Source organism: Rattus norvegicus, chromosome 2, assembly GCF_021556685.1.
Source record: "Rattus norvegicus strain SHRSP/BbbUtx chromosome 2, alternate assembly SHRSP_T2T, whole genome shotgun sequence".
Lineage (NCBI taxonomy): Eukaryota > Metazoa > Chordata > Mammalia > Rodentia > Muridae > Rattus > Rattus norvegicus.
In genome coordinates, this window is record NC_141535.1 from 41179405 (window position 1) to 41203598 (window position 24194).

Sequence of the window (24194 nt, forward strand, 5' to 3'; positions counted from 1 at the left end):
GCTCTGGAAGCATAGACTGTGGAAACAGGTCCAAACCAAATGCTGTCAGGACTCGCTCATTTTAAATCCAAAGCTGAATTTTATTCCACTAGGGTGACAGTGTTTATTAACACTGTCTGTGGCAATTGGATTGTCTAGCAAAGTTCAGGGAAGCTGGAGGCCCTCTCTTGTTTGTGTTATGAGCAGAACCAGACGGCTGTCCAATAAAATCAGAACCAACAACGTAAATGATGAGATTTTGTTTTACCATATTTCCCTTCCTCTGGGATGTGTAGACAACACTGTACAACATAAATTACATTTCCCGTCCTTTAATATAAAAGTTGACTCATTAAATGTCAGATCCCTTTCAGTACTGACTCTTATAGCAACACATGTACAATCTGAAGAAATCTGCAGAGGGACCAGAGGGATGATTCAGTGGTTACGAGAACTGTCTGCTCTTCTAGAGGACCCAGGTTTAATTCCCAGCACCCACAGGAAGGCTGACAACCATCTGTAACTCCAGTTTCAAAGACTGCAACATACTATTCTGGCCTCTGTAGGTACTAGGCATTCATATGGTACACACACATACATGCAGGCAAAACAGCTGTACATATAGAATGAAAATGAGAAAACTAATTAATTTTTTAAAATATGGCATATTCATGTTATTGCTGCTATATAGCAAATGACCCCCAAATATAGAATAAAAGAAGAGCATTTTATTTGTAATTCTTAATTTTGTGGGTTGGGAATTCTGGCACAGCTCTGTTGAGTGATTCTTCTACATCATATGATTGGCTGACATGACCCATTAGTATTCAATGGGTGGTTGATCTTGCCTTGAGTATTCAAGATGGCTGCACCCCATACCTGGTAAGTTGGAAGGACAGCTGTGGAACTGGCTCAGCATCTGCTCCCTCAATTCCTGGTCTCTTTACAATATTCTTGTGAGTCAGAACTTCCAGGCCAAAGTGAGACACGTCATTGATCGGAGAAGCCACAGTCCAGTTTCAACAGGGAGAAGCTGGCCTGAATCTCCCCCTATGGAAGAAATGTTAAAATGCCAAATAATTTCTGGTTACCCTTTTACTATCTCAATATGAATGGTGGGGTCCCAGAAATTCCAATTTATTAAGTATGTAGTAGGACTAAGGACCTGAACTTGAATGAGTGAAAGGGATCCTAATAGCAGCTTTGAAAAACACCATTCTGTAGAGTGTGCGTCCAGTCCAGACTTTCAGCACAGAGGCCTACACCCCAGACTGCTCTTTTGCTTCACCATGCTGCAGCCACATAATCTGTAGACCCCAATCCCCAAGCAGGCCATGTGTATGAGAGGAAAGAGTAAACGGGTAATGGAGGAAAAGAATGTTGGGAGCATCAATTCCCAGCAACCACATGGTGGCTCACAACTGCCTGTAACAGGATCTGATGCCTTCTTCTGGTGTGTCTGAGTAAAGTGATAAAAAAAAATGTTGGGGGCAGCTTAGGAGCTGGGTCAAACTATGGAAGGTGTTTTTTCCCCCCCAGAGTCTATGACCCTCTGTTTGCTGAAAAAAATGCCTAAAATGGTGGCCTGTCATCTAAACCAATGCCTTGGCTGCAAGACAATAATGGGACAAAGTCATGGTCGCTAAGCAAATTATGTAGGAACTGAGTGGAATAGTGGATGGACCAGAGTCTTTCTATGAAGAGGGTAAGGGTTGCGTATCCATTGGGTCAGGAAGCGTTGGTCAAGGATGACTAGATGAAACCCTTCCTTTTGGTCCAGATCAAATGCTGTCGAGAGTCTTGAGGAATGCTGGAAGCAGCAGGACTCAGAGATGATGTGGGCACCGATACAGAAGCCTAGGCACAAGCAAATAGAAGGTCAGGGCAAGTGGGATCCGGGAAACCATCAGGCATGGAGCCAAAGGGCAGGCAGAGGGTAGGCTGAGCAGCTCTGGCCTGCGCAGAGCAGAGTGGCCAGGAGGTTAGAGGATGTACTGCAGACAGACCTCAACCAAGGAGATGCAGATAAGCTGGGAAGACAGGCCACGTGGGAATCAGGTGTCCCTCGGGACCACTGTGGGTGTGCATCTTGGGAGCCTTATTGGCAATAAGAAAGCCTCCGGTATATTTCCTGTCCGGGCAAGAACAATGTCAAGGCTTCTTGATCCATCCTAGGGACCGGATGAGAAGAGAATACTGGACTTCTGTGCCAGTTAGAGGAGGGGTCCCTTCTAGGCTGAGACAGTCTGGTTTGTCAAACGGGAAATGACCCTTTGAGACATGAAGGGCGCTCTCCTTTCCCAGAAGACACAGCTGCTGCTCAGCGTGCAAAGTGGAGCCTGTAGCCAGGCCCTGCCAAGCCAAGGAGCCCGAGCTTAATGCTCAAAGTAACGGAAGTGAAGGTAAGGGTCAGGGTAGTCTGGAAATACTTGGACGCACTGGCTTATGTTTACCTTTAGGTAACATACCTTTAGGTCAAAAAATGGTTGGATTTTTCTACGCTCTTTACTCTTTCGGGCTGGAAATTCATGAGGTAGGGAACATTAGCATTGGACTGGCCCACTAAACGGGGGCAGTATGTGAACCCCATGGGCCTGGTGGTGAGCATTGTGATGACACCCCCGGCTAGTCTAGTAAGTGGCTAACTGGAGCGAAGAGCAAGTTGGGTAACGCTACGGACAGGTGCTGCTGCCAGAAGTCCTGTTCCAGCCGGATGGCAAGCCACAGGACACACCCTGAATACCAGAGTCCAGATGTCAGCTCTGGCCTTTTAAGATTGGGTAAATACTACAGCATCATGGTGGTGCTTCTGAGGATTGCCGGACCCCTCCCATTAAAAGGCCAGGAGTCACCTGCACCCTGCCACCTCTGCTCACTCCCCAGTGAAGGTCAGGGTGACTGTCCAGTAAGTCACCTTGGCTTCCTAACTCCGCCCATTCTATCTGTCCACCCAGGCTTTCCTGTGAGCATGTTGGTCCCGAGGAGAGGCTCTTGATCTGATTTCTGCTTGGGTTGGTCTGACCGGCTAAGTCTTTTGTACATGAATCCTTTGTGGGTGCTTGAAATGTGCCAGGTATCCTGCTGGGAGGTGCAGAGATGATTATAACTCTGTCTCTCTCAGGGAAGTTAGAGTATGCTAGGAGAGACAGCCACAGGAAGCAGAGGGGGTGTTCAGTAGGGGCATCCCAGCAACAATTCCCTAAATCTTCTTCTCAACAGGATCTTATGTTCCAGAATTCTCCTTTCTTCTACACACACACACACACACACACACACACACACACACACACACACACACACACAGCTTGTTTTGGAGGTGAGGTTCAGACACTATTTCACTGATGGAGCCAGAAGCTCAAGAAACAGCGGCTGAGTTCTAAGGGAGTGGAAGCCCACACTGTTACTGACTGACCATCTCTAGCTGGGACTGAGTGGTTAGTTTAGTAGCAGTGAACAGAAAGCAGTTTGGAATTGTCATTGAAGTATCCGGGAACTATGAATCAATTTGAGGAGACTTGCTCTGTATAACACTGAGGTTTTCTGTCTAAAACAGTGAGTCTCTATTTATTTAGACTTTTTAAAAAATGTTCCTTCAAAACTCAACTGATACATGCTTACTCCAAGAGCCTCTTGTCCCAGCCCACTGTGCATGGTAGTTGGCTCCTTTCCACTGTTACAAACTAGACTATAGGAGTATCCTATGTGCATTCGTTACATCATCAACAACAGTGAATGCATCGCAATCATGGGAATGTTCACTTTTATTGGATACCACCTTACTGTGGTCCCAATACCAGAACAACTCAATTCTAAGCCCCAGCTCTCACTTGATAACCCCATACAGTAAGTAGTTTCGTGATCTTTCTTTTTCTTCAAGGATTTATTTATTTGTTTTATGTATGTGACCACACCAGAAAAAGGTGTTAGATCCCATTACAGATGGTTGTGAGCCACCACGTGGTTGCTGGGAATTGAACTCAAGACCTTTGGGAGAGCAGCCAGTGCTCTTAACCGCTGAGCCATCTCTCCAGCCCCACGTAATAATATTTCTAAATAAAAAGAGCCCAGTGACTTAGCTCACCCATTTAAATTGGAAAGTTCCCAATTATTAACAAAACTAAGCATATTAAAATGGTTATCAGTCCACTTTATTTCTGCATCCATTCAAGCCATTCTCATTTGGAGATAACCACACCCTTCTCACTGACTTTTGGAGGTTTGCTATTATTTACTGTTGTTCACAGTCATTTGTCAATTATGTTTGCTTCAAACGTTTTCTTCCACTTGTGATAGTTTCCTTAAGTGTTTACCTTAATACACAATTTTTTTCTTTTTCATATAGATTGTCAGTAATTTTTGAAAGTGTGTGCGTGCACATGTGTGAGCGTGCGTACGAAAGGCTTAGGTCAATTTGGACATTGTTCCTTGGAATACTGTCCATCTTGCTTTAACAGACAAGGCGTCTCAGTGCTCTGAGACTTGCCAAGTAGACTAGGCTGTCTAGTTGTTGATACCCAGAGATACAACAATTTCTCCTTCCCCTTTTGATAGCATTACAAGCACCTGTCACCACGCCTGGCTTTTATTTTTAATGTGAGTTGTGGGGATTGAACTTAGGTCTTCGAGCTTGTAAGGCAAGCACTTCATTGACCAAGATATTTCCACTGACCTTCCCAGTATTTTTTAAAAACTTATTTATTTTTATTTTGTGCACATAAATGTTTGTTTGCGTGTGTGTATATGTGCCGTGTGCGTGCAGTGCCACCATAGGCCAGAAGAGGGCATCAGATGCCCTGGAACTGGAGTTACTATGGGCAGTTGTGAGCCACCAATGTGAGTGCTGAGTGCTCAGAACTAAATCCCGGTCCTCTGCAAGAGCAGCCAGTGCTCTTAACTACTGAGCCATCTCTCCAGCTCCATTATGTGTATTCTCTAGAGCCAGTGGTTTTTGATTTGCTGTATAGTAAAGTCCTTATCTTAAAGTCAGAAAGCTGCAGTCTGCACTTCCTGATCCATGCATCAAAGGCATAATTACCCTGGAATTAGCTGTGCACATGCTGTGAGCTCCAACTTGCTTTCCTCATGAAAATCCAATGCTCTCAACATGACCTACCGACTTAAGTGACTGCAAAAATACGGTCCTCTTTTATTAAGTTTCGATTTTTAAATTTTGTATTAATTCTTTGTGAATTTGACATCAGGCACCCCAATCCCACTCATTTCCCAGTCCTTCCATATCTGCTCTCCACCCTTGTAAACACTTTCCCCCACTGCAAAAACATAATTTACAGTGGAAGATGTTGTGTGTCAGACAGTACACCCTTTTGGCCAAATAAGCTTTACTTGTAAATGTTCATTGCAGTGAGTCATTGGTCTGGTTTGAGGCCTCTGGCTTCTGCTACACTATTAATACTGGATCCTCACTGAGACGCCTCTCTTTCTGTTTCCCTGAGTCATGGAGTAGCTTTGGTTCTATAGGACTGGCCCCTTTAGGTGCTCTAGCAGTTTATTGATGGAGTAGAACTGGGTGGGCCAACACAGATCATTGGATCTGGGCCTGGGTAGTGGCTGTGGCTCTCCTGTGACTGTGCCTCTGGGGCCAGTTATCTGGCACCCATACTACCAGGGCTACCCTTCCTGTACCGCCCAGGGGAGGGGTGGAGCCAGCTCTTGGGCATCAGGCTGCTGAGGGGAAGGAACAGCTTCGTGGACAGTCACACACCAGGGTCAGCTCTTCCAGGTTTCCCAGGCAAGGTTCGGGGCCACCATTCCTGAGTGTCAGAGCCATTGAGTGCAGGGTCAGCTCTCCCATATGCATGGCTGAAGGGAGGGTGGCTGTCCTGAGTGCCTCAGCTGTGAGGTTTTCACATTGACAGGTCAATTTCTAGGTTTCCTATTTTGTTCTCCCTGTCAGTTTGTTTAGTCCTGAAACAATATCGCCTTATCTTAATTACGATAACGTTAAGAAAAAGTGTAATATCTTGTTCCTTTTCACAAGGGCATGGCTGCTTTTAGTTTGAACTCATCAACATACGTCAGGATTTAGTTCGCCAAATTCTTGGGACAACCTTGTTTTCACTGACATTGTCGTGAAACTATGAATTTGAAGAGAATTACTATCTTTGTACTATTGGGTTTCTCTGGCCATTAAAAGACTGCATCTACATTTGCTAAGGTTTTCTTACTATTCATTTGTCATTCAACTGCTGTAAGACAGACACTACTGCCCTTCCTTAGGGCTCACAAAGCATACATCATGGTAACATGATGGGGGGAAAACAATCAATACAATCAATATGATGAATATCATATACACATTGATGACACGTATACATACACATATCATATGTACATATATGCACATTTATTTACTGTATGATATATATCATATGCATATATGAGATGATATGTCTTTATGAAAGTTAAATGTGTATATGATATAAATCCTACAATAAACACAAAAATCCTACAATAAATAAATGTACAATAAATTCAATAAATAGAATATATATATTTGTGTGTGTGTGTGTGTGTGTGTGTGTGTGTGTGTGTGTGTGTGCACGCATGCAAAGGCAAAGATAAAATCATGTATGTCCCGTTTATGGAAGAACATGCTGGTCACGGGGACACCAAGGCTGTGGGGAGTTATTCGTAGTTGTTGCTGGTTGGAATAGCTGTAGAGAGACTAGCAGGTTGGAGTGGAGACAACCAAGCCAGAAGCTGCAGATACTGGCATAAAGGAAATGGGAGCCTTTCCCATAGCTCAAAGGAAGGTCCTCCTGAGGAGTAAGGGGTCCTGAGGACAGGGCCGCACTGCCCTGGTTGTTAGGTGAAGAACCTATGAAGAGGGTATGTGAGGAATTGGCAGTGCTCTCTAATCCGGGTGAGGCTGAGAGACTTATAACCGCGATGGCAGTGGAGTGAAGAGAAGTGACCCGTGGGAAGAAGCACCAACAGGATTTCCTCACAAACTCAGCGTGAGGAAAAGTCTGCCCAATTCAGGCGGCATTCTATAGCCTGCTAGATATGGAAGGCTGGGGATTAGAAGGAAGACAGGAAACAGAACTGGGTATTCAGAAATCATCTGCACTGGATCTTTCTGGAGCTCCAGAGAAGGCCGCCATATACTTAATTAGGAACACTTAGAGATTGTTTATAATGGGGAGGTGTTTTAGAGGTGGGAACACTTGAGATGGTAGTGCACTAGGTTCTAAGCAGGGTGTGGTGGTGCAGTTGTGAATTTGAGCTACCATGGTGAGTTCTGAGCTCTAGGCTCACCTGGGATATATAGCAAGGTGCAAGCTTCTGTCAAAAAAAGAAAAAGAGAGGACGGAAGGAAGGAAGGAAAGAAAGAAAGAAGGAAGGAGGGAAGAAGGGAGGAGAAAAGAGAAAGAGAGAGAGAGAGAGAGAGAGAGAGAGAGAGAGAATGAGCTTGCACAGTAGGGATCAGATCATCACGGGGGAATGTTGCAGTAACATGGAAATGAGAGGTGAGTGAACGTGAAGACTCAGGAGGAACTGCCACTAACTATCTCCCACACCAAGAGCTGAGGTAATAATAGCTCAGTGTCACCCTGTCACTCTCTGTTCTCTCCTGTCATCCTGTCATCCTGTCACCACTTAGCCTTGGCCACAACCACCCAGAACCCATAAGGCCCGAGGTAGAGGTCATGTACATGGACCTTCTGGGTAGAGCCCTAGCTGCAGACTAGTCTGAAGGATAAGAGAGATCCTGGGAGCCAGCACATCAAATGGGGTTTCAAGCCAGGGCTGCAGGAGAGGAGGAAGGAAGGAAGAAGACAGAGACCATCTTGGTGAGGTCCAAGACTGAACTCTGGAACACTCCTCAAGTTCTCAGGGTCAGCAAAGGAGATGGAGAAGCAAACGGAAAGAAGCATCAACACATTATGGAGTCTTAGAAGCTAAGGGAAAAGCCAATCTGAAAAAACGACTATCACTTGGATATCTGTGCCCCCTGCTGTGGGCAAGCTCAGTGGCTTCGGTGGGATGAGACATATTCGCCGACCACCAGACACAGCAAGTCCAGTCCACTGTTGACATCAGGGACAGCAGTGGTTGTGGGGCCCAGCACTGAGGCGGGCTTGAGAGAGGAACTGAAGGTTGGGAAAAGGTGAGCTGAAGTCTTCTATAAATTATGGACTCAGACGTTTTAGAAGGATGGAGGGAAGAAGATGATAACCAGAAGGAACGCCAGATAAAGACAGGTTGCTTTTATTGTCGTGTAAGATAAAAAGAAGTAACAGCACATTCATATACTGATAGGGATTACCCAACTAAAAAGGGAGATGAACAACTCTGGAGAGAAGTGAATTGCTGGGCTGTTCACTTCTAGGATGAGCAAGAGACGAGGGATCCCGTGACTTAAGGAGGGGGCCGGAGTGCAGCAGCCTGGCAGAGGGAAGGTACAGATGTTGGTGGGTGTGCAGGAAAGGTGGGCGGTTTAGCAGGGTTCTCTCTTCGTTTCTTGGATTTTCTCATTGTCAGAAAGCAAGGCTGCGAGCTAACAGAATCTGAAAAGGTTGGTGTTTGGGAAAGCCAAGGAAAAACACAGACCACTTGACTAGCTCAGCCATCCCCCGACTTCTTTGGTTGTATGCCTCCTAAAATAATTTTAAGAAATGCTAATCCTTATATATTTTAAGATTGATGCCTGAAACAGTTCACCACAAGTTAAAACCATTCACTGTAAGAGATGTCTTTCACTTACATAACCAGTTAGAGGAATTCTGCTAAAGCAAAGTCAGTGGGTTTTTTCCCCCCTTTTCCTTCTTTTTGAAACTCTTCCAAGTTGTTTATTAACTACCACAAGATTATGAAAAGCTGTTTTTCTGGGCGGTGGCGGCTCATGCCTTTAATCTCATCCCTGAGGAGGCAGGCAGGTGGATCTTTGAGTTCAAGGCCAACCTCATCTGTAGAGAGAGTTCTAGGACAGTCAGGGCAACACAGAGAGACCTACCGCTACCAAAAGGTATCTTTAAAAAATACAATTATTAAAATAATTTTAGTGATGTATTAACAACAATGTAATTATTCCTTGTTCAGCTTAACTAAAAGAATTGGAAGCTAAAAGACAGTAGAATATATCCTCCTCCTAAATGAACTGTTACTTTCCCAAGATGTAACAACAATGTTTCTGGTTGTTTATCTGGTGTCTTTAGGCATTGGGGCCATGTAACATACTATGATTCATTATAGAGGATATGCACAGTTTTAACGATGTATACAAAAATATACCCAAGTGTGTGTATGTATGTGTGTGTGTGTGTGTGTGTGTGTGTGTGTGTGTGTGTGTGGTTAGTGATTTGGGCTGGAGCGATGGTTCAATGGGTAATGTAGCTTATTACCAAGCCAGATAATCTAAGTTTGATCCCTAGGATTCACATGATAGAAAGAGAAAGTTGTCCTCTGACCTCCACATACATGCTGTGGCATGCTTGGGCCAATACCTAAATAAAAACAAAAAAAATAAAATAAATTGGGTGGTAGATATATTCACAAAGTTTCTTTATCCAAGGATCCTTACTTATTGTTTCTCTTGAGAAAATCCTCACAGACTCATATATTCTTAGGAAGTGTAGTGAAACGACTAGTGTATGGAGTCCTCTGGCTGGAACTCAAATCACAAAAACTAAACAAGTAAGTGGGTCAAAGGCTGGCAAGATAGCTCAGTGGCTAGAGGCCTTTGCACACACGCTCAGAGACCTGAGTTTGATCTCTGGATCCCACCAGGTGGCAGGAGAGAACTGAGTCCCAAGGGTTGGTCATGCCTGCATACACTTGTGCAATAAATTGTTAAAAGAAAAGTCAGTAACAAATAAAAGTGAACATTTTAATGCCTCACTCTACCATTCCACGGTGTTGCATGCATTCACCCTGCTGGGCCTCTCTGGAAAGACTCTTCCTCCTCTCCTAGTTATCTTTGTGTTGCTGTGATAAAACACTGACCAAAACAAGTTGAGGAGAAAGGGTTTTCTTTTGTTTTATATCTCCAGGTCACAGCCCATCCTTGAAGGAAGGCGTGGCAGGGATCTGGAGCAAGGACAGAAGCAGAGACCATGGGGAAAGGCTGTTCGCTGGTTTGCTCTCCATGGCTTGCTCAACTTGCTTTCTGATAACCACCCAGGGCCATCTGGCCATGGGTGGCACTACCCATAGTGGCCTGGGCCCTCCCACGTGAGTCATTAATCAAGAAAAGGCCCCACAGGCTTGCCTAAAGGTCCATCTGGTGGGGGTATTTTCTCAACTGGGACTCCCTCTTCCCAGAGGACTTTAGCTTGTGTCAAGTTGACAAAAACAATCGAACAAACAAGCAAACAAACCTAGCTAGCACACATCCCAAACTGAAGTCCTGTGGCGACTGAACAGTAACTATCCATTCTGCCTTCCCTAACTTAGCCACCACCTTTAGGACCTCTGTCTCTCTGGATCTGACCATGCTATTGAATTACAGTATCTGGCCTGTGACTGGCTTATTTCAGTTAGCACAAAGCCATGCTGTAGCAAACATGAAAGTTTCATTCTGTCGTCTAGGGAGATGGCTCCAGGGTGAAGAGTGTGTCTTGCACAGGACCTCAGTTCATGTCTCAACACCCATGTCCAATGCCTTAAAACCGCCTATAACTGCAGATCCAAGGGATCTGGCACTCTCTTCTGGCCCCTGTGGGCAACTGAACTCACATGCACACACCCTCACGTAGATACACATGTGTACACATAATTTTAAGAATACATAAAAAATAAAAATAAAGAATTTTACATTTTATAAGCCTCACCGATCGCTTCTCAGCCTTTTGGCTAAGATCAAGTGTATAAGCCTCACAGAATATTCCATTGTTGACGTAAGCATATATGTGCACACATGTCATACTGCACACCCATTGATCACGTGATGGGTAGTCAGTCATGTGGCTTGTACCTTTTGGTGATTGTGAATAATGTCATAAATACATGTAAATAAGTATCTATTCACGTCCTTGCTTTCAAATTTTCTAGGTAGGTAGCCAGAAGTGGAATTGTTGGATCACACAGTAATGGTAATTTTCTGTTTGTTTATTTATTTAGAAGAAATGAGTCTAAAAGAATTGTAAGCAAGAACAGGCAAGGGAAATACGTGTAATTGCAGAGCGTTTGTAGGGCTCCACTGAGATCAGCAAGCTTGAATTTAAAATGAAACCAGTCAGCATTTTCATAGTATTTTTTTCAGCCACATTTATTTGTACAGATGCAAGTATCAGTTGGAATAAATATTGGAGATCAATGTGAAATGGGGTTAGTTAAGATAATGGGTCAAAGCAAGAAAAATGCAAAGGATTTGATGATGTGCATGTAATCCTAAATGATTACAGCTTGGGCCAAGACCTCAAACACATTTCGAAAAAATAATATCCTTCATAAGGGAAAAGCGTTCAAAATGTGTTTCCAGCTATTTTTTGTTAGAATATCCAATAAAATGTATTTTTTTAATAAGTGTAGCATATATCAAGGGCTTGAAAGTTGGCTCACAGGTTAAGGAAACATCTTCATATAAAGAACTCTGGTTCGATTCCCAGCATCTGCATGGTGGTTCACAACTCTCATGGTTCCGGTTCCAGGGTTTCCAATACCTTCTTCTGACCTCTGTGGGTGCAAGGTTCATACACTGTACATATGCATTCATGCAGACAAAACACTAACACATGTAAAAAAGAAATTAAAAATAAATGTATCATATATTAAGCTAGCCTGACCACCTATTTTATTGTTCCGAATATTAATGTTTTTGTTTTCTTTTTCTTTTCATTGTCCTGTTACATGGCCTAGTAATTCCAGCATAATGTTGAAAATATAGAATATCGTTCTTTTAAAAATAGTTTGAAGTGTGTGTGTATGTGTGTGTGTGTATGTGTGTGTGTGTATGTGTGTGTGTGCGTGTGTGTGTGTGTGTGTGTGTGTGTGTGTGCGTGTGTGTGTATGTGTGTGAGACAGCTGTAGGGATGACTTGGCAAATGGCAACTCTTCTAGAGGTCATGAGTTCTAGTCCCAGCACAGGCACAGAAGCTCTCGATCATCTGCAATTTCAGTCCCAGGGGATCTGACAACCTGCTCTGGCCTCCTTGGTCACTGCATACATATGGTGAACAGGCATATATGCAGAAAAACCATCCATACACATAAAAGTAATACAACATTTAAAAAACATTGTCTGTGTGCTATATGAGCGAGTGTGGGTGTGTGCACACATGTACATGCGTGTTGAGGCAGACTTTGGGTGTCCTCTTCCATCGTTCTGTGTCAGTGGGTCACATGGGTCTCAATCTGTGGGTTGTGACCCTCACAGGGGTTGCGTATCAGACGTCCTGCATACTAAACATTTACACTAGGATTTATAACCGCATTAAAGGGTCGCAGCATTAGGAAGGTGGAGAACCCTTGCTCTATGTCTTATTCTCTCAGGATAAACCCTCTCCCTGAACCTGGGGCTCACTTGTTTCAGCTTAGCAAACAGCAGGTCCCTGCAATCGTTCTGTCTGTGCCCGCCACAGCCCTGGAGGCACATGCACCTCCATGGCCAGGCCTGTTCTCTGTGTGTGCTCGGACTCTAACCCGGGTCCTCCGGCTTGCACAGTGGACATTCTTAACCACTGCATTATCCCTGGTCCCAAGAACTGATTTAAAATGGCAGTTCTAATAGAAGAAAAACTAGGGCAGCATCTCGAACACATAGGTACTGGAAAAAATTTCCTGAACAAAACACCAATGGCTTATGCTCTAAGATCAAGAATCGACAAATGGGATCTCATAAAACTGCAAAGCTTCTGTAAGGCAAAGGACACTGTGGTTAGGACAAAACGGCAACCAACAGATTGGGAAAAGATCTTTACCAATCCTACAACAGATAGAGGCCTTATATCCAAAATATACAAAGAACTCAAGAAGTTAGACCTCAGGGAGACAAATAACCCTATTAAAAAATGGGGTCCAGGGGTTGGGGATTTAGCTCAGCGGTAGAGCGCTTGCCTAGTGAGCACAAGGTCCTGGGTTCTGTCCCCAGCTCCGAAAAAAAAGAAAAAAAATGGGGTTCAGAGCTAAACAAAGAATTCACAGCTGAGGAATGCTGAATGGCTGAGAAACACATAAAGAAATGTTCAACATCTTTAGTCATAAGGGAAATGCAAATCAAAACAACCCTGAGATTTCACCTCACACCAGTGAGAATGGCTAAGATCAAAAACTCAGGTGACAGCAAATGCTGTCGAGGATGTGGAGAAAGAGGAACACTCCTCCATTGTTGGTGGGATTGCAGACTGGTACAACCATTCTGGAAATCAGTCTGGAGGTTCCTCAGAAAATTGGACATTGAACTGCCTGAGGATCCAGCTATACCTCTCTTGGGCATATACCCAAAAGATGCCCTAACATATAAAAGAGACACGTGCTCCACTATGTTCATCACAGCCTTATTTATAATAGCCAGAAGCTGGAAAGAACCCAGATGCCCTTCAACAGAGGAATGGATACAGAAAATGTGGTACATCTACACAATGGAATATTACTCGGCTATCAAAAACAATGACTCCTGGGGTTCACTGTTACTATATTTCTTGAAAATTTCCATCATTTTGGAATTGACTTTTAAAAGTAAAAGTCAGCAAAAGGTAAAAATACAGTGAAACGAAGTAAAAAAATAAAAATCTCCTGAAATGCACAGCATTTCCCTGATCGAAGAGTTTCATTATAATACATTCACATTGAAGACCAATAAACAAAACAAAACAAAACAAAACAACAACCCAAGAAGCATGTATGCAGCAGTCTCCCTAGAGCACCTGAGTTTCTGGGTCGGAAGTCGTGTTTTCTGAGCAGACGGCTTACGACTACAGTGTCCCATCCGGGAAAGAAGCATGTATATGAAAGGATTTCTAATTGTTGTGACAGGCTCGGGAGACAGGAATCCTTTCTATTCCATAGACCCTGGGATGGGCCCTGGTCATAAGCAAGAAAAGCTTTGCCAAAACAGAACAAGGGAACAACAGTTACGGCCAACAGAATATTTCACTGCAAGTGGAAAAACAGGCAGGAAAAAAAAAATACTTTCCTTGTCACTTCTTCTGGGAAAAGCAAAAATAAAGTTGTATTTTACCCTTAATTTTCCACTTTGTGGGCAAAAATGAAAGGAAAATTACTTCTGGGCCATCCTGAACGTATTACGGAATAAGGGGCCATGTTAGGCATCTGAACAAGAAGCAGAGTAGCAAATGTCCTCAGCAGAAAGGGACAGCGCAGTCATCTTGTCTTCGGAACTAAGTCTTATAACGAAGTCAAGAGGAAGCGGCTGGGAGGAGCGGCGTCCCTGGACGATTGGTTGCCGTGATGAGGAAAGGCTGTGGTTTCGCCATGGGCTGGAAAATTCGAACCTGGGACTTTGAACCATTTTACTCCTGTGTCATGGAGCTTTCTATAGGCATCTACCAATCAGGCCATTTCGGCTTTCTCCTTTCTCTCTATTTCCATCTCTTAAATATCGATTCATTAAAAAAAACCAATAGATTTTGCGAAGTCAGCTATTAACGTGGTCCCAAATACTACTAAATCAGTCATTTCCCATGACCAGCTTCTAATTGCACGTATGTGTTGACAAAATTCCAAGATGACCCCTAAGAGCCCAACCCTAGTGTGCGCGCACCCTATGTGGTCCCCTTCCCTTGAACGTGCTATGGAGTTATTAATCTAAAAGGGTACCAGTCTTATAATTGTGGTGTTATACAGCAGAAGAGATTTACAGATGTAATTAAGATCTCTAATTAGTCGACCTCTAGTTAATCAAAAGACAGATTATCTTAAGCAAGCCGGATCTAACCAGGGGAATGCTTAGAAGAAATCAGAGCCATTCAAGGGGCGAGAGGCTTGTCCTGCTGATGATGCAGAAACAGCAATACTTCGACCCGCTTACAGGAGGACAAATGTCAAGACCCTGCCGGCCTCCTGTGGGAACGGAGAGTAGTAGCCAACCCATAGCTGCTAGCAATCTGGGGACTTGACTCCGGGAACCGCTGAGGGCTGACTCCTTACAATACCACCGAGATTGGAAGAGGACTCTCAGTTTGAGACGGTGTTAGAGCCCTAGCTGACCTTTGCAGAAGATTCAGAAAAATTCAGGTTGTAGCCTGGTGCAGGACTCGGGAGGTAGAGGCAGGAGGATCATTGTGAGTTCAAGGCCAGGTGGCCCACAGAATGAATTCCAGAATAGCCAGGGCCACTCAGAGAAACCCTGTCTTGGAAAACAAAAACAAAAACAAAACAACAGAAGAAAACAAACAAACAAACCAAAAATGCACATGATATTAAGACATCGAGTTTGTTCTAAAGCAAAATGAGTCCTAATTAGCTTCCTTATAAAGTGAAAAAATATGTTGTCTCTATGATCTTACTCCAGGGCATTTGGTAGCCCTTCCTGCTAGTAAACCGTTTCCAGTTTCTCCAGAAACATGGCTGCTGATATGTTGTCCATCCCTTTTGTGTATTTCTTGTTGGATAGACCATGGGCATTGATTGGGAGGAAGCAGGGAGTGTGGGTATCAGTCTGGGATGGGGTGTGTGGCTCTGGTCCCTGACGCTCCTTGGCTCTCTTCCCTCTGCTTTGGAATATGCCCCTCATAGCCTTGCTGTTTGGATGAAGGGTGTGGGATTCATGATGGCTCTTCTAATGGAAGAATAACTCTCTGATATTTTAATGCCCTGTTATGTTAGGTGGTTTGTTACTGAAGCATAATTGAGCTCATGGCTGATGTAAGTGGGAACGACTCCCCAAAACATTGGGCTGAGATGCAGAAATGAGAAGGTAGGGAGACTTTTATTTTAAGCCTGGCATAGTGCACACACCTTAAATTCCAGCAATAGGGAGGCAGGGGCAGGGGCAGGGGCAGGGGCAGGGGCAGGGGCAGGGGCAGGGGCAGGGGCAGGGGCAGGGGCAGGGGCAGGGGCAGGGGCAGGGGCAGGGGCAGGAAGAGTTTGAGGGCACTATGGTCTGTATAGTACATTCCAGGAGAGCAGAGCTAAGTAGTAAGGCCCTGTCTCGAAACAAAGAAACCAAACATGACTGGCAGAAGCCAGCAGTGGTGGTACCTACAGTCTCAGCACAGCACCAGATAACTATGATTTCACTGGCCAGCCTGGGAGGGAAGGAGGTGCTAATAGGCATACCCAAAACTAAAAGCCAACCTTTGTAACAGCTAACAGTAATATTTCCAGGTCCTGGGTCATTCACGGGAGGGCAAGGTTGTCATTGCACAAAGCAGTTGATATGAACTTGATGAAGACTGGACTTCAATTCCACCTCTCGTCTTGGCCTCCCCTGGTCTCCACCATGTTTGACTCTCATACTTAAACTTTACTGGTCCCAACTCTGCCTCTGGAGTGAAACTAAGTCTGGGAACCATTTGGAATTACTGAAATGGATTTCAGATCCCTTGAACAGGGTTTGCTGTGGACAAATTCACAATCGTTCAAATCAAAAACACAAGGCAAGGGGAGGGTGTTTGAGTGGCAAAGGCCCGCATGCTGTTATACTTGGGAGAGGCAGATCAGGACTAAAATGTAAACCTGTGAGGAAATGTTCATACCACCTAAGGTATGGAGGGAGGAAAGGCTAATGCTGCACATGCTTCAAAGCTTCTGGGCTCCCATCAGTGCCCAGAGGGAAGAGGGTTTGAGGCTGAGGCCTCAGAGAACCTAGGGGCTTATGATTGGAAGCAGTATTTGAGGACATTTATTTGTAATGTTTTTATAGACCTTGGAAGGGAGAGGCAGAAGGGGAGGGGGAGGGGAGAGGAGAGGAAAGGAGAGGAGAGGAGAGGAGAGGAGGGGAGAGGAGAAGAAAGGAGAGGAGAGGAGAGGAGAGGAGAGGAGGGGAGAGGAGAGGAGGGGAGAGGAGAAGAAAGGACAGGAGAGGAGAGGAGAGGAGAGGAGGGGAGAGGAGAGGACAGGAGAGGAGAGGACAGGAGAGGAGAGGAGAGGAGAGGAGAGGTTTGAGTGAACAAGAAGATATAAGAATGACCACTAGCACTCATCCATGTTGAAAAGCAGGCAATCTAAGAAGGTCACAGTCAGCTCTTCTCTCCCCAAGGAAGAAGGGGAGGACACTGTTCTCGGACAACTCCTCTTGGGGCAAATGCTATCCTTCTTCTTTGGGGTTTCCTAACTCCCTTAACAGAAAGAACCTCTGAAGGTAGGGTCTGCCCAGAAAGAGAGCCAGAGATAACCGTAAAGGAGTGTGTCTACCCAGCAGAGACTTCTAGACAACATAAACACATCTGAAAAAGATCAAAACCAAAACCAAAAGACCCAGAACCTCTCAGAAGAAAAGTGAAACATTCGTTTTAAAAGAGAGGGAAGCCTCCATGGAGTTAACAGGAGGGCTGTGATTGGGATGGGTGAGATCACATTGGGATGGGTTTTAAAGTCCTTTTGAAAACGGTTCAGATGGGTTGTATGACAAACGCTAAACTTAGATCTTAAAGATGGAGGCTTTGCTGAAATGTTATTTGGGAAATTAACAGAAACTCCATCCTAGCAGGGTTGGATTTTGAAGTTAAAAATACCACTGGCTGTGTGAATGGTGGGAGACTTAGAGCAGACATGTATAAATTAAGCTAACCCTATGCACATCTCCTCAATGCCTCATTCTGTTCAGGCACATCAAAACTGTGGAGAGTAAGGGATGGATGGAGGGGTGGAAGAGGACCCCGACCCCAGCATCTGATGACTCTTGAGTAGTTGTAATAGGAAGTGACAGACGTTGCTTCTCTGGGAATCAACTTTGATCGAAGGGACCAAGATTTAGATCTGGCATGAATACTTATTGCTATGGTTTAAATATGAGATGCTGCACCCCCTCCCCCCAAATCCCAGCAACAGGTATTAGGGGCTTGGTTAATGACTGACAGACTTTGGAAAGGTGATAGAATCCTAATGCCCCTGACTTAATCTATTACTTGGTGGATTGATACTATAGTGGCACTTCGGGAGATGGTTTGAAGTAGAAAGTAGAGTCCTTTTGGAGAAAGAAGGTCCCTGAGGATGTGTCCTAGAGGTGTGTCCTGGGGGGTGTGTCCTGGGGGGCTATATTTTGCCTAATACTCTTTCTGTGTTTCCTGGCTTCCTGTCCATCACAAAGCGAGCTGGTCTACTTTGCTACTCCACCTTCACCATGACGGATGGATGATTGTGGATGGAAGCCACAAGCAAGACAAATCCTTCCCCACTTTAGTTGTTTATCAGGTATTTTTTGTCACCGGAAACAAAAAAGTGTAACACTCTTGTGGGACATTTTTCAAAGCAAATATGTTGGCCGCGCCTGCCTAATAAGAGGAGGCAGAACGGTGAAGAAATGGTGGGTAACTCAGGCTGTAAGCTTATATTTACAATGAAAACAAACTAATTATGACAAAGTGGGTTGTAAAATGGAATCACCTAAGTTAATTGCTTCGATTCCCTCACCCCCCACCTTCCTCTATAGATGTTCAGTCTTGGCCTTTGGGAACGAGGATACCGTAGAGGTTGGCACGTTGTCTCGAGGGATGCGTCCTGGTAGTCATAACTGCAAAGCACCTGCCTGCTGCTAGTTCTTTACTCTTCTCAGCAAAATTCTGGGTAACACGACCATAGCCATGGTAGACAAGATGGTCCCGTGTTCTTTGGGTTCTATATTCAGTTCTCTGGACCCATGCGGCAGAGTCACCCGACCGATGAGAAGAGTGTATAAGAAAGGGATGTCACCTTGCTCTCAGGCGAGACCCACAACACAGGTGCACCGAAATGGAACCAATTCTATCAGATATAATAAATCAATTAACTTACCACGAAAGGAATACAAAAATAGCTACCAGGTGTCTCTCGAGCTTAGGTCATGGTTAGGTTATGAAGAGGGGGTACAAAAGGGATCTTTTGGGTCTTTGGAACAAATTAGCCTCTTCTGAGACCCAGTTATCAGCCCCACCTTAGTTCCTCAGCTTTCCTTCTAAATGGCAATGCCGGTGCTTTATTAGTTAATCAATAATAAGACATGATACAGGGCATGGTTATCATAAAATAATCACACCCCGGAGCATTTTGAGGCATGAGCCACTTGCCGCTAATCAGATTGGGTTGAGACTACCTTTGGATAACCACACTCCTGGGGACTGCCTCGTTTCTGTGACGAGTGCATTTTATAATGGGGAATATACATTTCTGCAGGGAAATGAAGCTAGCAGTGTGTGCCCAGCAATCACATCAGTTGAGCTGAGGAAGCATTCCTCTCTTCGAAGCAGTCAAACCCAGCTTTACCTACCGAAGCAATGTCAGAGGAAGCAGCATGCGCAAGCAGTGTAGCTGCCTGGACACGGGGAGCATTGCTGGCTTGGACTGTGAATGCAAACATCCAAAGGGGTCATTTGAGACCTGGCAGGGGTGTTTATGAAGTGGGGCAGTTTGAAGGTGAAGTGGCTTTAGGTGTCTAGGTCATAAAACCTGAAGACCTCCCCAGGCAAATGAAACAAACCCTTTTTTTCTAACTTCCTACAAAGCAGGACACTCATATCTCCTTCAACCGTTGTCCTGGGCAAACTGGAGATTCTGCTGTGAGAGTTTCCGTTTCTTCCTTCTTGTCCTAAGCAGCCAAAATTTTCAAATGCATATATTGAAGAGTTACAGAAATGCCAGGCGAGTAGGGGAGATTTGTTTTACAACGGTGTGCGGTAGCCCTTACCCTGTTAGTTTAGAATGGTGGAAAACCCATTTCAGGTGTTAGGTGAGTCCACAGACGTTTGCAGGGTCTGAATCCCCCCCCTTTTTTTTTAAATACAGAACATTCCCATCCAGGAATTCTTAGCATGGGGGTAAATAAAATCATGCGGTGAAATCACATATGCTAATTGCCTTTTGACAGAGGCGATATTTGCAGCTAACAATGATAGTGGGAGACAGAGCTGATCCTCTTGCCCTGCTGACAGAACCTGATGACTGATTCTCTGGGTTAGCCGCACAGTTCTCTCAATAAAACAAGCATGATTTTTTCCCCCTGTGAAGGATGAAAAAGTAGTGTAAAGAGAACACTCACATCTTACGGATTTACATATTAGAATTAAATTTAGCTTTTATATGGCAACGCCACACTTGATTAATGTGACCCCCCCCCTTGCAATGTTGGTTATTTCAAGAGCCTTGGAATGTCTGTCTTGGGTCCAACCATTGCTTCATCCTGCCTATTTCCTCCAAATTCTCCTTGATCTTTGCAAAAGCAGCTAGGGCAGCTGGGCTCCCCGCTTGAAAGAAACGAGGCCTGGCCAGAAAGAAATCGAGTAAAAATTCGCAATGATCATTAAAAAATTCATCTCTCAGCGAGACGAAAGAGGCCATGTTTAATTATTCAGCCCGGATTCTGCCCGAGTTAGGAGCTGATGTGTGTTTTGTGGGAAAAGTCTCATTTGAGCCTTTCTGGTGAGAATCTCCATCCCAATCCTTCCCGTGGAACTGCAAGTCACCAAAGGCTTTGTGTAGAACTGGTCTGACAGGAGCCTGGGGAAGCTCATTGTGTTGAGGAAGTAGGGAGATGTTTGGCTGCTCTGCCTCTTGACTGAGGCCCCAGAGACCTCTGTGCACTTTGCCCAGTTGACTCCTTAAGACCTCTAGTCTGATATCATCAGTGCTCCAAAGATCTTTCTCTGAGGTCACCACTCAATCCAATTAGTGAGCTCTCCCAGCATACTCTGTCCCTGCCTCGTTTGCCTCTGTGACTCACTGGGCTCTTGAGCTGCCTTCTCCGGTCATTCTTCAGTTTTCTCCTACATTGCATGATTGGTCTCAACCTCTCTAGGTTTTCCCCTTGCCTAAGCAGTAAACATCTTCCTTGACTTAGTGACAGGCCCTTGTGATCCCAGAACTCAGGAGGAAGGAGGAGACCAGATCATAGCGATCCTGGACAAGCAGAAAGATTCTATTTCAAAAAACAACAAAACAAACAAAACAAACACCCAAGAGCTGGACCTGCAACTTAATGATAGAGTACCTGCTTAGCATGTGAAAAGCCCAGAGTTAGGTCCCCAGAAGTAAAATAAAAAAAGTTAATAATAAACATTTCTTCCCCCTAAACTCTATCTTTTGTCCTTTGTTTTTTCCTCTGTGAGAGGTATGCTCTCTCACATCAGCAACTGTCAAAGCCAGAAGTCAGATTTTGACTTCTCAGCTCCTGCTGACGCTCACACCTGACAACACCTGGGCTGACTGACTGGTCTGCCGGCTCCTGCGATTCCCTGGTGTCCAAGCCTCTGGGAAATCTTCACCTTTCAACAGTGAACGGAGCCTTGCTTTGCCGCTACCCAGTAGAATAATGTCAAGGCGAAGGGATTTAGCAGATACAAAAAGCCCCTAATCAGCTTGCTTTGATCTAATCAGAAGATAGGCACGTGCAATTGGACCTGACCTATGCAGAAGATCCTTCCAACACTCGGAAAAAGAGATGGGAGCAAGAAGGATACCTCCTGTCTGTCTTGGAAAACATACGCATTGTTTATGAAGAAGGCCGCTTCCAGGGGCTGAGGACTGCATCTATCGTTGTTGGTGCAGATGTTTGTCAACAGTCTTCATGGGCCTAGAAGACCCAAAGCTTCAGAGGATCTTCCTTGGCCATCACTTTCTCTGTTGCCCATGGGATCTGAACCTGGGCCCTGGCTCAGCCGTGCCTAGATCTGTGACCCACAGAAACAGTTGCTTTAGCAGGTGGCAGTAATACGTCTTGCAGCATCCAGAGATGTTTAAAGACTTGGGTGAAACCAGAGAAGTGGTAGAGACAGGGCTGAATTCCCCATGCTCTGACTTGGAATCAAATCCCCTTTTCATACTCTTCAACTGCTTTAGCGAAGTTTTACATTTCTGTCCATTATCCAAGACTTGCCACGTTTTGACCAGTGTCTACTAAGCCCAACTACATCCCTTCATTCAATTTGAAGCCTGTGTTTATCCAACAAAGAGTTGCTGGACGGTCTATCCTGCTCAGGGTATGTGATGGTGAATGGGCTAAGCTAAAACAAAGTAAAGTCCTGTTAATAACGTGCACACTGAGCATGAAATTGCAAGGTGCCTTGAGAGAGACATATGAGGAGCCTTCACTCATGTTTGGTAAAAGATGGCTGCTACACTATCAAGCCTGAGTGACTGCATATGCTTTACAACTCGCTTCTTTTCTCCTTGCTCCTCCAGGCACAGAAGTACTGAGTTACTTTCCTCAAAGACACTTTTTAATAAAGTGATGTGCGTGTTTGAAGACTCTCTTAGGGTCCCTGCTGTACCATAGATGCAGCACACTAAAAGTCAGTCAGGTTGAGGTGAATGTGAATTTGCCTCTTATCTAGACCAGAGATGTTTAAAGACTTGGGTGAAACCACAGAAGTGGCAGAGACAGGACTGAATTCCCCGTGCTCTGACTCGGAATCAAATCCCCTTCTCATGCAGTCGCTACCTCTTTACCACTGTAACACATCTGTGAAAAACAAAGCAATAAACCACATTTCTAATCATGAGTATAAAGTCTGTAAATATTAAATAGATAATTTACAAATCAGATGTAGTTCCTGAAAGGAAAATAACCCATTTTTGGCCTTATTTTAGGACCATTTTGACTTGTCTATGTGCTCGAGGCTTCAGTAATATTTGGCTGCTGGGTCTCATCTCACAACCCAGTGGCTATAAGATAAGGGTCATGTTTATGTATATATTCGTTTCAGTAACTCTGAAACCCATCCCCCCAAAGATAATATAGCACTGGCACATGCTTTCGATGCCCTGCCCTTTTGTATCACACGCACATAGTTGCTTTGGGAGCCTAATTAATTAGAAGGTGTGATGGTTTTAATATGCTTGGCCCAGGGGTGGCACTATTAGGAGGTGTGTTCTTATTGGAGTAGGTGTGTCACCGTGGGTGCCTGGAAGTCAGTATTCTGCTAGCAGCCTTCAGATGATGTAGAACTCTCGGCTCTTCCTGCACCATGCCTGCCTGGATGCTGCCATGTTTCCGCCTTGATGATAATGGACTGAATCTCTAACCTGTAAGCCAGCCCCAACCCTACTGATGAGGATGCTTGCAGCTAAAACCATTGGACTGAACAAGGGGACCCCAATGGAGGAGTTAGAGAAAAGACTGAAGGAGCTGAAGGGGTTTGCAACCCCATAGAAAGAACAACAGTATCAACCAACCAGACCCCACCAGAGGTTCCAGGGACTAAACCATCAACCAATGAGTACACGTGGAAGGACCCATGACTCCAGCCGCATATGTAGCAAAGGATGGCATTGTCAGGCATCAATAGGAGAAGCCCTTAGTGCTATGAAGGTTCATTTCCTCAGGGTAGGGGAAGCCAGGGTGTTGAGGTGGGAGTGGGTGAATGGGAGGGGGAGCATCCTCATAGAAGCAGGGTGTGGGGGGAAGGGATAACATTTGAAATGTAAATACATAAAATATCCAAGAAAAATAAAATAAAATGTTGTCCTTTATAAGATTTGTCTTGGTCATAGTGACTTTCACAGCAGTAAACCCTAACTAAGACAGAAGGCTATTCTTATTCTTAGAGATTGGGGAGGGAGTTGACGCTCAGCCAATGACAAATGAGGAACAGGAGATCCATTTCCTCACTTGCATCAAGGTGGGGCCCATTCTATATGATCAGTCCACCCTCTGGGATGCTCATGTGGGCTCTAGAAGACACTAAACTGAGGCTGAGACCTAGAGCTCTCTCCCCCTCCCCAACCCATCCATTTCCTGCACTTTTTCTAGAACAATCACTCAATGATGAACTTCTATGTCAGGAGCGAATCTCCCCAAACAGTGGAGTTCCTCGAACAATATCTGATGTGTTCTGATGAGCAACTAACCACAGGAGCCATGGGTACACCTCAGTCAGTGTCCTATTGCTGTGAAGAGACACCATGACCACTGTGCCTTGAATAAAGAAAAACATTTCATTGGGGCTGGCTGATAGTTCAGAGGTTTAGTCCATTTTTGTCATGGCAAGAAACATGGCAACATGCAGGCAGACATGGTACTGCTGGAGGAGTTGAGAGTTGCACATCTTGATCCACAGGCAGCAGAAAGAGAACTGGCTAGAGCTTTTGAGACCTTAAATCCCACCCCCTAGTTACGCAATTCCTTCAACAAAGCCACGCCCACTCCAAGGTCCCACCTCCTA